At 34.5% G+C, this 13265-nt stretch overlaps 1 long non-coding RNA gene across 1 annotated transcript in view; it reads left to right on the top strand.

Moving 5' to 3' along the window:
- Positions 1–13265, top strand: part of LOC137225816 (uncharacterized) — a 66614-nt gene that overhangs the window by 8976 nt on the left and 44373 nt on the right. Inside the window, exon 2 of the long non-coding RNA XR_010944038.1 lies at positions 7347–7424. This is a non-coding gene — a long non-coding RNA (uncharacterized lncRNA). The remainder of the gene's footprint in view (positions 1–7346; positions 7425–13265) is intronic.

Here is a 13265-nt window from a genome sequence, read left to right as displayed (position 1 = left end):
TTGGTGGAAGAGGACAACCTTCCCCAGTAGAGGAGTGTGGTTGTATGGTCACATGTACACCAGTAGCTGCACTCCCTTGCTAGAACCTCCAAACAGGATTGCTAATAGAACCAACCTAATAGGATTGTTGTGAGCATTAAAGGACTACATATACATAACATACATCAAATAACACCTGACCCATGATAAGCACTATAAAGTGTTAAACGTTGACTATTATCTAACGCCATCAAGAGCCAGGTTAAATGAAACTTCCAATCCAACTTATCTCTACACCCTACTGGAACAACTAAAGCACAGCTGTTAATTCTTCTCCTCTGGGATTGTCCTGCCTCTATTATACTAGATGATTCAGGCTCTCTCTCTCTCATGTTCTTATTTGCTCCTCCCACCTGGGAATAACACGTATCAAATATGTGCTTAATTTCACTCTATTTAAAAGGAAATCTCAGCTTTAAATTATGTATTTTGGCAAATATAGTACTTTCACGGTTCTCAGGAGGTGTGTTTAATATTAAAGAATATGATTAGATTTTTGTTATCCCTTTTTTTTCCCAACTTGCAAATTGCTCCTCTGAAAAGGGAAATTCAACACCTCATCTGGACCGCTGAGTTTACTCTGTGCCAAGCTGAAGTCTTCTCCCTTATTTGTTGGACAAAGATAGAGTTAATGCACACAATTAATACTGGCAAAGTCTGATATTCCAGCTCATCAGGTTCCTGTTATAAATAATTATTTTATGGAAGACTTGCAGTTGTTTAAACTAGATGAATAATTGTAATAAAATGCCCAACTTACTAGTTAAAAGGATCAATTACTTGAACATTCAGTTAAAGGAGAGTATTAACTCTAATATAGTTGTTGAAGTTGTATAAATGTTCATTAAACTTTATGAGTAATAATATTCAAGTCTCTTTTGTCTCAGGAAATATTTGTTTATGACAAATGCTTAGTTTCCAATGCCATTCATTTTTAGAAAAGAGAGATAAAATGGTCAAGTGATGTTACAAATTTAAAAATGCAAGATGTCCTAATAGATAGACTCTTTATTGTATAAATAATCCCATTTATGCCTAGTAGTGGTCAACATGTAGATTCTGACCACTCCCTCTTTTAGAATACACAATATATTTTTGGTACAGCTTGAAAATAAAACTTTACCCCCTTCTTTGAATATCCATATACTGCAGAGGTGGTTCATTGTCCAGAGACCCACTAGAGTTTTATCTATCATAGATATAGAATCCCAACTCATCTTCACATCTAATTCAAGACCCCATTGGTTGATTTTTAAAATGAATTCTTTTATGACATAAATGAGAATGAATTGGAATCCTGAAAAATGAAATAATAGTGGCCAAGAGAAAATTCCCATCTGGTATAGGATATCAGTGCTTTAAATGTGAAAATGCCATTATCAATTGTTCTAAAACAAACACACAACAAACTCTGACTCTAGTTAACCAAAACTGAAAAGTGAGAATGACATAGGGAAACTGAGACAATCAACAGCAAGGCTGAAATACAAGGCTGTAGCAGGAACCAAAATGTAGATTACACAGGATTTGGCCATTTTCCAGATGGATGCCCACTGCTGCCACCACTGGCACTGAGAACCTTGCCTATATGTAGCTAGACACTCACTGCCCCACCATCATACTCTCCACTCTGCCAATGCCATCTCTGGCTGGCTTTACTCCAAATGATCCTCAACTGAAACATATTCACCGTAGATTCCTACATTTCAGAGGATGTTTTTCACCTGTTGAAAGTTAAATATGATTTTAACATACTGAGTGAATTACAAATCATTCCCATAGACTATTGTGAATTTTAAAGTAATTATTACAGTTACAAATACTGTTCAGTGTGTATTTGGGTGTGTGTATGTGTGCTTGCTTTTATAGTTTTAGGCTTTTTAAAAAGATTTTCCCAACTCTCATAATCTACAGCAAGCTAGAGAACCTAAAGATGATCTGGGGAAAAAAAGCAACAATATATAATTACCAGTTTATGTTTTAGTAGTGAAAACTGTCAAATAGTTCAGAAAGAAGACAGTCAATAATCATATAAGTAAAAACTTGTACCTCTTAAAAATGGTCAGTGGAACTGGGGAAGAGATGGCTCTTTAAATATTGTGAATCATCTTTAAATATATAAATATACATTTAATGTAAACATATAATCATGTATAAAGAGCAGTTACATTTGATATATGCAAAGGTTTAAAAAGGAATCAATGAGATTAATTTTAGAACAGTTATTTTGGAGTAACAAGTTATTCATATCAATGAGATATACATTCGGTGTTATTTTTTTCCAGTAAAAATGAAGAATTTGGATTAATATTTCCTTATGTAATTAAGGGGAAACATGTCAGTTAGTAGCTGTAGCAGGAAAGTCGTCTTATAACAGCAAAGCAGACTGGACCATACAGATGCATAACTGGCAATCTTGCTGTCTGCATCACAGTGTCCAATCTATTGAACGCAGCTGTCATATATGCAGGCAGTGGTGTGCTGCTAAATGTTTAACAATTAGCTTTCTGATTGTAGCTTCAGCATGAATGTTGGTTGATATTTTTATTTACATTAAGTAAAATGTAAATGAAATAAAGATGTACACCAGAACCTCAGGTGTTTGTCAGTGATGTGAATGACTATTCTACTTAATTAGGCAATAGCTTTTGAATAGTGGAAGAATATTTCCTCCATTTTTTTTATTGTTCACGTTGAAAAATCTACAAAATCCCTACATTTTTTAAGTTGAGACTTCATTATTAACATTTTAACCCTTTATATATATATAATTTGAGAATGTATTCAAATTTGTAAGTTCATCAAGATATTTCTAGTGAATGTATAGATCTAGTTTACACATGTATTAATATAGTGATTCAATTTTTAACTTATCTTTCACCAAATAAATTTAAAGAATATAAATGGATATAATGATACTATGGAGATGATATTTTATATATTTATATACAAATACAAGCTATTTTTCAATAATTGGGTTACTTGACACTTTGTTAAAATTTATTTTATTAAGTAGTAAGAAAACAATATAAAATAAGTCACTAAAGTGTGATTCTGGATCTCCTTCTGGTCAGGATCTCTTTGAGAATCTAATGAACGTATAGATATACGTATAATATTTTAAATTAAATATCTGAGAGTTCAATAATCCCAGGATAAAAAATGCACATAAACACATATATATATACTCAATTTCCACCTGATGCAAACATTTTTATTTATCTTGTTGAAAAGCAAAAACATGCTAAGTTCTTTTCCATAGCCCAAATAGATTCATACTTGAAATGGATGAAAAGCACAGCATGAATAACTAACACAATTTAAAACTTCCTATCTTTTTCCAGCAAATTAAGCCAAAGTATCTAATCAGTCCAATGTTTTTAAATGGAGTAAACCTGATCTAATTATGTGGTTTCTTTCTTTTTAAAGCATAGCTTGGTGGAAGATGTGACTCATTAAAAGTTGTGATACACCCTGCCAATTAAATCCAGCAGATTGTGCATTAGAGCCAGGTAATTAAGTTAATATATAAGACACATAAACTCACAATTTAAGCTTCTAATTAATCAGAAATCAAAGTTAAGACAAATACTTGAAGCCAGATGATATTTTCAGCATACACACATACTATTTTTTAAAAAGGGGAAATTAATTCATTATTCTAGCACATGTAACACCTTAAATGCTAAACTAAAGTAGAGGAAAATTTTCTCTTAACCTGTAAAACAAGGCATTCATACTGAAGCAAAAATGATATTAATAGCATTGTCCCCAAACATAAAATCATGCCTAAAAACCAGGATAATAGCATATAAGAATAATACAAAATTTTTTCCTATTTCCTAGACTACAATCTAAAATAGTGACAGAAAGGGAGCAATCTTCCATCACTTGAGTATTCTTTAGGAGGTAATGTTCTGAATTCCAAGAGAAAGCCAAGGAGTTAGTACCTCTCTTTACCACATGGAATTAAATCTATATTCACTTATATATAATGTATACTCAGATAATTGGTGCTCATAATAGCAATCTTGGTGGTGAGGTGAAAATTTGGGCAGAGTTTAGAAGTCAATCACAGTAGAGTCAGGGAGAGTTCAGTTTCTGGATCCTCCTGTGGCTGGGCAAGTATACAGACCAAACATTTATTGGGTCATGAATATAGCCATCACTTCTGCTGGCTACCTTTACTGGTATCTGCCAATATCCTGATTTTTGTTGTTGGTTTTGAGAGGTTTTGAGAGGTTTTCCTCCATATCCATCAAAAATTTCATTTTGGACTTAATTAATTTAGAAGTGTTTTCTGTTGCTTAAAACCAAACATTCTTACTAATACACATTTATAGGATGAGGAGACTAAAAATTTGTGGCCATGATATGAAAGATAATGATAAAAGTACACTGTATCAAAATAAAATGTAACACGTATCAAGAAGAAAAGATGAATGTAAATAAAGGAGAAAGATGGGAGAAATAGCCTTATAAAATACCCTTGCACATAATAAACTAAGCAAGATTATTAACTTTTTTGTGATCAATACAGAAGGATTTTCCAAAATAAGTGATATATTTTTAGACACTATTTAAGGAAAGAGAAACAAAAGAAGTGGGGGCAGGAGAAGAGTCAGAGATTTTGGTAGTCATTAAAGGAAGAGAATTCAAAGCTTGTGGCATTGCTTGGAGAGGGGAAAAACATCAAAGATGGGAGTAAAGAAAAACTGACATTAGGCTTCCTGGAAAAAAGTTCAAAAAGTTGTTTGGATTTAAAAATAGAAAGATAAGGAGAGGAAATACATATCCCTTAGTGGGAGGGTTTTGATATATAGAATAAGGACCTGAGACCTGATCTGTAGTGGAATGGAAAGACAGAGGTAAACTTCCAAGGACTCAGAGTGGGTGTGATATGTTCAAAATATCCTGTACTAGAATGCCTTTGACAGTAGAAATGAAGGTAGATTGGCAGGGAAGAGGTTCAGTGGATGAGAAGAAGAGTATTGAAAATATCTTGTGAAGTGGCAGTTCCAGAAGTAGTTCTAGAAGAAATGACATCTAGGACAGTACTGAAGGTGACACAGGAAGGGTGCCAGGGGGAACTATATGAAGAAGCAGCAGGATATTACAACCAAATGTATATGACAATCAAAAGAAAGATGGACTGAAAATCACTTTATGTCTTCACATGAGCTGTCAGAAAAATGACACCTTTTTATCCAGTTAGTTGGATGTCATACGAGTAAGAAAAAGTTTTATATATATAAAACATCATATACATATGATGAATCTATCTTCATCATATGTAGCTGAAGTTGACAATAGGTCACACAATCACATTTGAAGTACAAACAGATGCTATAGAAAACTGGACGTGAAACATGAGTGTGAGGTGGGGGTAGTGACTTTAGCATATACCCCATCCTCTGTCCAGTGCACTGGACACAGTCTTTCTTCTCATTTAGAAGTGAGAAAACAATGACCACAAAGTTGAAATCAGAAGGGTAAGACTTATCAGGCTGGCCATTGGAAGGATGAAGACATTATTATTTTATTACTAAAACCTGTTAGCTCAACTTGAAAGCTGAAGAATTTACTTCCTTTTCTTTTCAGTGGTATAACTCTGTTAAGTCCCAATATTTTGTTTTAAAGCATTAAACTTAATATATGAAATCCCTGACAAAAGTTCTCTGTGCCTCCTGATTGCATATTTTATCTTGATATTTCGTACACAAAGGCAGCCTTGAATATACTCCTAGAACCATCTACTGTTCTCAGTGATCAAAATTTTAGCAAAGCTTTAACAAAATAGAGGGGAAATTGCATTATATTATGCCAAGAAGCTTTCACTCTTAGTTAAAATAGATAGGCAGATAATTAGGTGAGGGCACCATCTTCAAAGATTAAAATGCATCTTTAAAAGAAAATGTGCAGCTTTGCATCTGCATTTTTATGTGTAATTGAAGGGGAAAATCCACATTTGGGAGTTATAGAAGAAAATATTTAGGAAAATGTCAGAGTAGTGTGAAAGAACCTAAAAGAGAGATATTTTATATTAGCGTGTCAGTGATGTTCTCTTCCAAAATGTTGCAGTAAGCTGTGACCTGAAGAACAATTTGAATCTGGCCGAGTAAACAGTGGCCAAAAGAACATTAAAGATAAACAGAACTATATGTGTAAAAGCTTCAATGAAAAAAATAGCTGGAGGCCAACTGAAAATTTAGAGGGGGCTAGTAGAGAGGAAAAGTGGCTTGAGGTGAGTAGTCACGGGTAAGGCCTTATAATCATGTTAAGGATTTGAATCACATGCTAATTATAATAAGAAGTTATTAAAAGGTTTAAAGCAGAGGTTCTATATGAAAAGTGTTAGAGAGTAAAAATGAAAGCAGGGACACCAGGAAACATATTGCTATGGTCCAAGAGACATGATTACAGCTTGAACTGGGGAGGATAAATGAAGTAAAAGAAGTGGATGATTAAAGTAAAAGGATTTCAAGTCAGAGTTCAGGAGAAGGACCAATAATGGAGGACAATACCAAGATTTCTGGACCAAGTACCTAAGTACTGGCAGTAGTAAATGGATATCAGGAATTCAGTATTGCATATGCAGATTTTGAGATGTTGTAACACATATGAGTGATAATGTAAGTAAGCTGTTGAATGTATGGGGCTGAAAATGAAAAAAAGATATCTGTACTAGAGAAATAAATTTGGGAGCAGGTACATGAAAGGCTTTGGAAGCTTATGGGAATGGATGAAGGTGAGAAGTAAAAGCAAAGATCAGGATGCCTAGGATTGAGCCCCAGCAACATAGGAGAATAACTAAGAAAGGTCAGACTGGGAGGAGGAAAACCAGGAGAACGTGCTATCAAGCCCCTTTTCATAAACAAATAGAATGTTTATAGAACAGATTCTTAGACCACAGGAAAATCTCAATAAATAATAACATTTAGAGCATGTGTTTAGTAAACTGATATAAAAATATAAATATCAAAACCTCAAAAGCATGATCCATAAAAGAAAAAAATTGATAAATTGGACTTTAAATTAAAAACTTCCATGAAAGACACTGCTAAGAGAAGGGGGAAAAAAACCCCACACATTGGGGAGGTTAGATATTTGCAAAATACATATGCATGTGTTGGGATGCAAAGCAACAGAAGCTCTCATTCATTGCTGGTGGGAATGCAAAATGGTATAGCCACTGCCAGAGACAGTTTTGTAGTTTCTTACAAGACTGGATATAATCTTACCATACTGTCCAGTAATTGTGCTCCTAGGTATTTACCAAACTGATTTTAACATTTATATTCACACAGAAATCTCCACATGAATGTTTATAGAAGCTTTATCCATAGTTTTCAAAAACAGGAAGCAACCAAGATGACCTTCAATGGGTGAGTGGATAAACAAGTTGTGGTATATCCATACAATACAATGTTAATCAGTGATAAAGATAAATGAGCTTTCAAGTCAGAAAAATATATGGATGAATCTGAAATGAATACTGCTGGGTGAAAGAAACCAAGGCTACCTTGATGCCAAGTATATGATATTCTGGAAAAGGCAAAACTATGGAGACAGCAAAGAGATCAGTGGTTTCAGAAGATCAGGTGGCAAGGGAAGGGAAATGAATAGATCAAGCACAGGAGGTTTTTTTTAGGGCAGTAAAACTATTCTGTATGATACTTCAATAGTAAAGACATGATACTATCCATTTTCCAGAAGGCATACAACTTTCTAGCACAGAGTAACTATTCATACAAATTTTAAAAAATCATTTAGGAGGTTGAGGGATCCTAGAATGGAATGTAGAACATAACAAAACAATCAGTATTAGAATATATATAAAACAACCTCACTGAAGGGAGTAGAGATAAAAAGTACTAAGTAATGTTAAAAATGAATGGAATCTGTAAGACTAAAAGTGAAAGAAACTGCACATAAGTCTTATATTCTAGTTAATAAAGTTGATCTCCTTGGGGGTATGAGTTAACAATTCTGATACCACTATACATCTGTACTGGATGGAAAGTAAATGCATGGTAGATGGTGTGAGCCAGGTTTCTCACTTTTAGAGTAGGAGTTTACAGATAAGCAAAGGGAATAGGTTAGAATGATCCATGTGGTAATGGATTATAGTTGGAGTCGTTAGTACAAACCCATGTTTAGCTTAATATAGATAAAGATGATTACATATATAATAGAAAGACTTATAGATTTGTGTATATACACAAGTAAGTATATACACATGTATTTCTTTGCTGTGTCACCTGAGAAGGCCTAGAAGCAATGAATCCCCAGGAGCAATGAACACAACTAGTTCCTGGATCTTGATTTCTAATACCATCCTCCAATAAAAGGAACCAGGATCATTGGAGAAATGGCTTACTCTAGGAATGGGGCAGAAAATATAGACATAAGCCTGTAACATCTTGTAATGTCAGAAAATAAGTGCTCAAAAAGGAAAAAATAAACAACAGTGATGCCAAAGGGATATAGGAGCCAAATGAAAGAGCTGCCAATGTCCAAAGCTGAAATAATTTGAGCAAGAAAATAAATGAAATAGTATTGGATTATAACCCAAAGTAGTAAATAAATATTCATGAGTCCCTACTAATATAAATAAATGATTGATTGAATTTTTTTAATGAGAGAGAATAGGAATCTCCAATGCAGAGGAATTCCAAGTAATTTATGTGGCTACTCTCTTCTCAAAGAAATGGAGCACAATTTTTACTTCTCACGTGTGGTCTGTGTATAGTGACTTCTTTCCAAAGTGTACAGTATGCAGAAGGGGAAACAAAGAATAGCTTTGCAGTGGAGAAACTTGACAAACACTATTTCTCCAGGTGATCAAGATAAGTCATGTTGATAGAATGTACATTTGCCGTGGTATGATGAAAATGACATTTTAACCTCTGTGGTCTTTCTACCATAGATCCACAACCCCAATCTGATCATAAGAGAAATGTCAGATGAAACCAGTTTAGGGACATTCTATATAATATCCAACCACTACTCTTCAAAAGTGCCAAAACCTTCAAAAACAAGGAAAGTATGAGACATTGTCATAGCCAAGTGGTGTCTAAAGAGAAATGACAACTAAATGTAATACGGTAATATGGTATCCTTGATGGGATTCTAGAAGAGGAAAAGGACATGTGTTAAAAACTAAGGAAATCTGAATCAAGTGTGGACTTCAGTTAATAATAATGTATCGATAACATTAATTGTAACAAATGTAGCATACTAACATAAGACATTAACAAGTGCAGAAATAGCGTAGGGTATATAGTAAATAGTGTGATGTGTACTAATATCACATTTCCGTAAATAAAAAACTGTTCTAAAATATAAAGCTTATTTGAAAAAATACTTAAAAGAGGAAATTATACACTCTGAAGGTAAAAAATGTTATCCTCAAAATTTGGAAGGAAAAAATATGTATTTTGGAAAAGATATTGCAGTTGTATACATGATATTAAGGCGGGTGTGTGAGATTTAAATACAGCCTAAAGCTAACTCCTTTGGCTGCAGATTCTTTCATCTTCCAAATATATTAAACATATATCCTTTTGAAGAAATGTGTCAGCAACTTGTGCTTCTTAAATGGGTTATTCCTAAATATAATGTCTTTATAGTTTTCCTCTGCTGCTGGTTCTACTTGCCTTTTTAATGAAAGTCTTGTTGGTTATTCCTTTTACCTATGCCATTGTTTTTCAAAACAATGTGCTTCTATTACAGTTTCCAAATAATTGATCAGAAAAATATTCCCATTTCACTAAGAAAATACCATCACACAATGCATTCACTTTCTTTCATTACTTGCATAAAGTATTTTTTTACCTGAAACCAAAATAATTTATTGCTTGCTTTTTTTTTTTTTTTCTTTGCGGTACACGGGCCTCACTGTTGTGGTCTCTCCCACTGCGGAGCACAGGCTCCGGACGTGCAGGCTCAGCAGCCATGGCTCGCGGGCCCAGCCGCTCCGCGGCATGTGGGATCTTCCCGGACCGGGGCACGAACCCATGTCCCCTGCATCGGCAGGCGGACTCAACCACTGCGCCACCAGGGAAGCCCCTATTGCTTGCTTTTAAGAAATAATTCTACAGGTCTCACCTACTGTATATTGTCTTAACAGATCCATGTGAATGACAGATTCTCTTATTCATGAAAACATAAGAAAACACATTCTGAGCTCTTAGGTTTAAAACAATGCCATAAACAATGTGAAGACCAAAAGATGGAGCAAATAAAAAAAAGCTGTCTTCATGATTAAATGTTATTATGCACTTTGGATATACACAATTAAAAATCAAATAAACTATAAATTTCCAAAATGAATACTTGGATAAGCGTAAAAGTATCTGACTAGGTAATCATTATTTGAATTGCAGTGTTCACCATGTAAAGTATACCAGAAGAAAAACATGGCAATTAAGTGACCCTTGGTGAAAGCCAAACCTCCAACATTTTGTTAAGACAATGCAGATTGAAGTATTTGGTAAACTGTGAAGTGGTGTGTGAAAGGTAACATTTAATTATATTTTAATTCCTCTGAGAATATGAGTTAGGGATGTGGGAAACCAACAGATTGTTAAAACTGCTAAGGACATTTTAAGTCGAGACCAGAATTGAAATGATTAAAGTCTTCAGAAAAAGGATCAGGACACTCTTCCAACTTGTAGCTTCCCCTTGTAGACTTTGAGGGAAGGTGAAACATCTCTTTTTTTGACAAAGTGACCCAGAATGGATCAGCAGAGCCTTTGTAAATAACTTCTGCTTTAAACTTTTCACTCTACTGTCTGAATCCTGGAGCACCCACCTCTATTTATAAAACCTTTTTCCTCCTCATTGACGAGGTATAATTACATTAGATTAGATGATCATATCTTCTATTTTCCCATTGTGGATGCTTTCATGGAGGTTGTGATTACAGATAGTTTCACAGTCAAGCACCATTTGCCCAGTAAAGCATGTATAGGCAATACCAATTTTCCTTATAGACAGACATATAAAAATGCATAAAATGCAGAAATAGGGCTAAAGTAAAATGACACATTAGCATTTAAAAATTTGTGAACTTTTTGTTTTTAAATAAATCCTATTGAGAATTTTTATTTTATTTTCAATTTTCTTATACTTGCTTCAACTTTTTACAAGGAAAAGTAATAACATTTATAGTAATAACAAAAATAATAGTAATACCTCACATTTATGTTATTTTATAACTCTGCTTAAAATTCTATAATGCTATCAGAATAAGGTCCAAACTTCTTAATGTGACTCATGTTTATTATTCTAGATCCATCACTTTCTAGGACTTTATTACACTCTGAACTTGAGCCATTCCAAGTTGCTTATAATTCTCGGAATATGGAATGCTGTCTTTAGCTTCTGGCCCTTTTTGTATGTTTTTTCTCTACCTCCCCTTCTGTTAACTCATATTCATCCTGCAAATCTTGGTTTAGAAAACTCAGCCTTTCTTCACCCTCAGATTTCGATTAGATGACCTGTGTTAGTGCTGGCTTTCACAAAATCTAGCACTTCCATTATCAGAGTACATACGATGCTTTGAAATTATCTGTGAACTATTTGTGTTCATTACTAGGCACAAAGACCCTAGTCTTCAGTGTGCTCCGATTGCCTGGTCCCATGCCTGACACATAGGAGGTGATCAGTACATACTTATGAATCAATGAATGGGTGGATGAATGGATGTTGGGATGAATTAGATATGGTATGTTATTTTTAAGAAGGACTAGTGTACTTGCTTAGGCTTTATCTTTCAATTACACAACAGGTGTTCTTGTGTATCTATTATGCGCAGGAATCATGCTGAAGAATACATCTGTGAACATAGTGCTTGTACCCCAAGGTTATATCAGGGCTTCCAAACATTGTCGCTACTGACATTTTAGGCTGGAAAATTCTCTGCTGGTGGGGAAGGCTCTGATCTATTCATTAAAGTATGTTTACACAGCATCTCTGGTCTCTACCCACTAGCTACCAATAGTTCCTCAGTTTTGACACCCAAGAGTGTCTCCAGACTTTGCCAAATGTCTTCCAGGTGTCAAGAGCACTCTTGGTTGAGAACCACTGGGTTCCGACATTCACATAAGGCACATAAGGCACAAAGGATTCTCTTATCTCCTTGGTCAATGCACACATATATCTCTTTTTTTAAAAAGAAGGATTTCCATGACTCACAAATCCATTAATATTTATTTTCACTCTGTGTACAATTATAAGCTGTAATAAATATTTTATTTTCAAGTTCTCAATTGTGATACCAGACCTTTAGGATGCAGCAAAAGATAAACACTGAAGTAGAAATCATACATTTCTACCAGTATGGACATTAATAATGGGCTTCAGAGTGTCTATAAATTCCCTGAAAACTATTTCTGAATGGTTGTACATGTTTGCATTTTTCTTAAGAGTATATCAGAAACTTAAAGGAGTCTCTCTCTCCCTGATTCTTTGAAGTGAAGGCCATTTTATAAAAGGCACTATTCTAGCTGAGAAGACAACTTTTCTGCACTCATGACTCTCACATCTTAGAGGAGACAGACAAAAAAATTAAGTAAATGCGTGTATAAGTATGTCTCATTTACAATGGAAAAAGCAGTAGCATCTACTTTATAATCATATATTAAGCAACTATTGAGAATATAAAGTACCAGCAAATTATTCTAGGTTTTGGAGATAAAGTTACCAAAAAAAAACCCCAGTAAAACCTTTACTCTCATTGGAGCTGTATTCTAGAAGTGCTGACAGACAATAAACAAGGTCAATAACAACAAAAAAAGTCACATATTAGAAAGGAATTAGTGTTTAAAAAGACAAAGCAGAAAGTCAAACTAGAAACTATGGTGGTAGTGGAAGAGGTTGTAGCTTTAGACACAGTGGCCAGAGAAGGTCTCACTGAGAGGATGAACTTTGAAAAATGAATTGAAGGAAGTGTTTTGAAGCAAACTATTGGCTATCTGAAGGTTGAGCATTCCAGGCAGATGATATACAAACTGAAATAGGGAATGCAAGGATGGAAGCATGCCTGACTTACTCAAGAAGCAGCAAGAGGACCTACGTGCACAGAGTGCAGTAAGCAAGGGGCATATTTGTAGGAGATCAGGTCAAAGAGGTAATCAGGCATTGTAGGTAATTGTAACAATTGTGTCTCTTATCTGACTGAGATTAGATGACTTTGGAGGGTTTTGAAGAAAGGAATAACA

This window comes from Pseudorca crassidens, chromosome 6, assembly GCF_039906515.1.
Source record: "Pseudorca crassidens isolate mPseCra1 chromosome 6, mPseCra1.hap1, whole genome shotgun sequence".
Classification (NCBI taxonomy): Eukaryota; Metazoa; Chordata; class Mammalia; order Artiodactyla; family Delphinidae; genus Pseudorca; species Pseudorca crassidens.
This window is presented reverse-complemented; position numbering and strand designations above follow the sequence as displayed.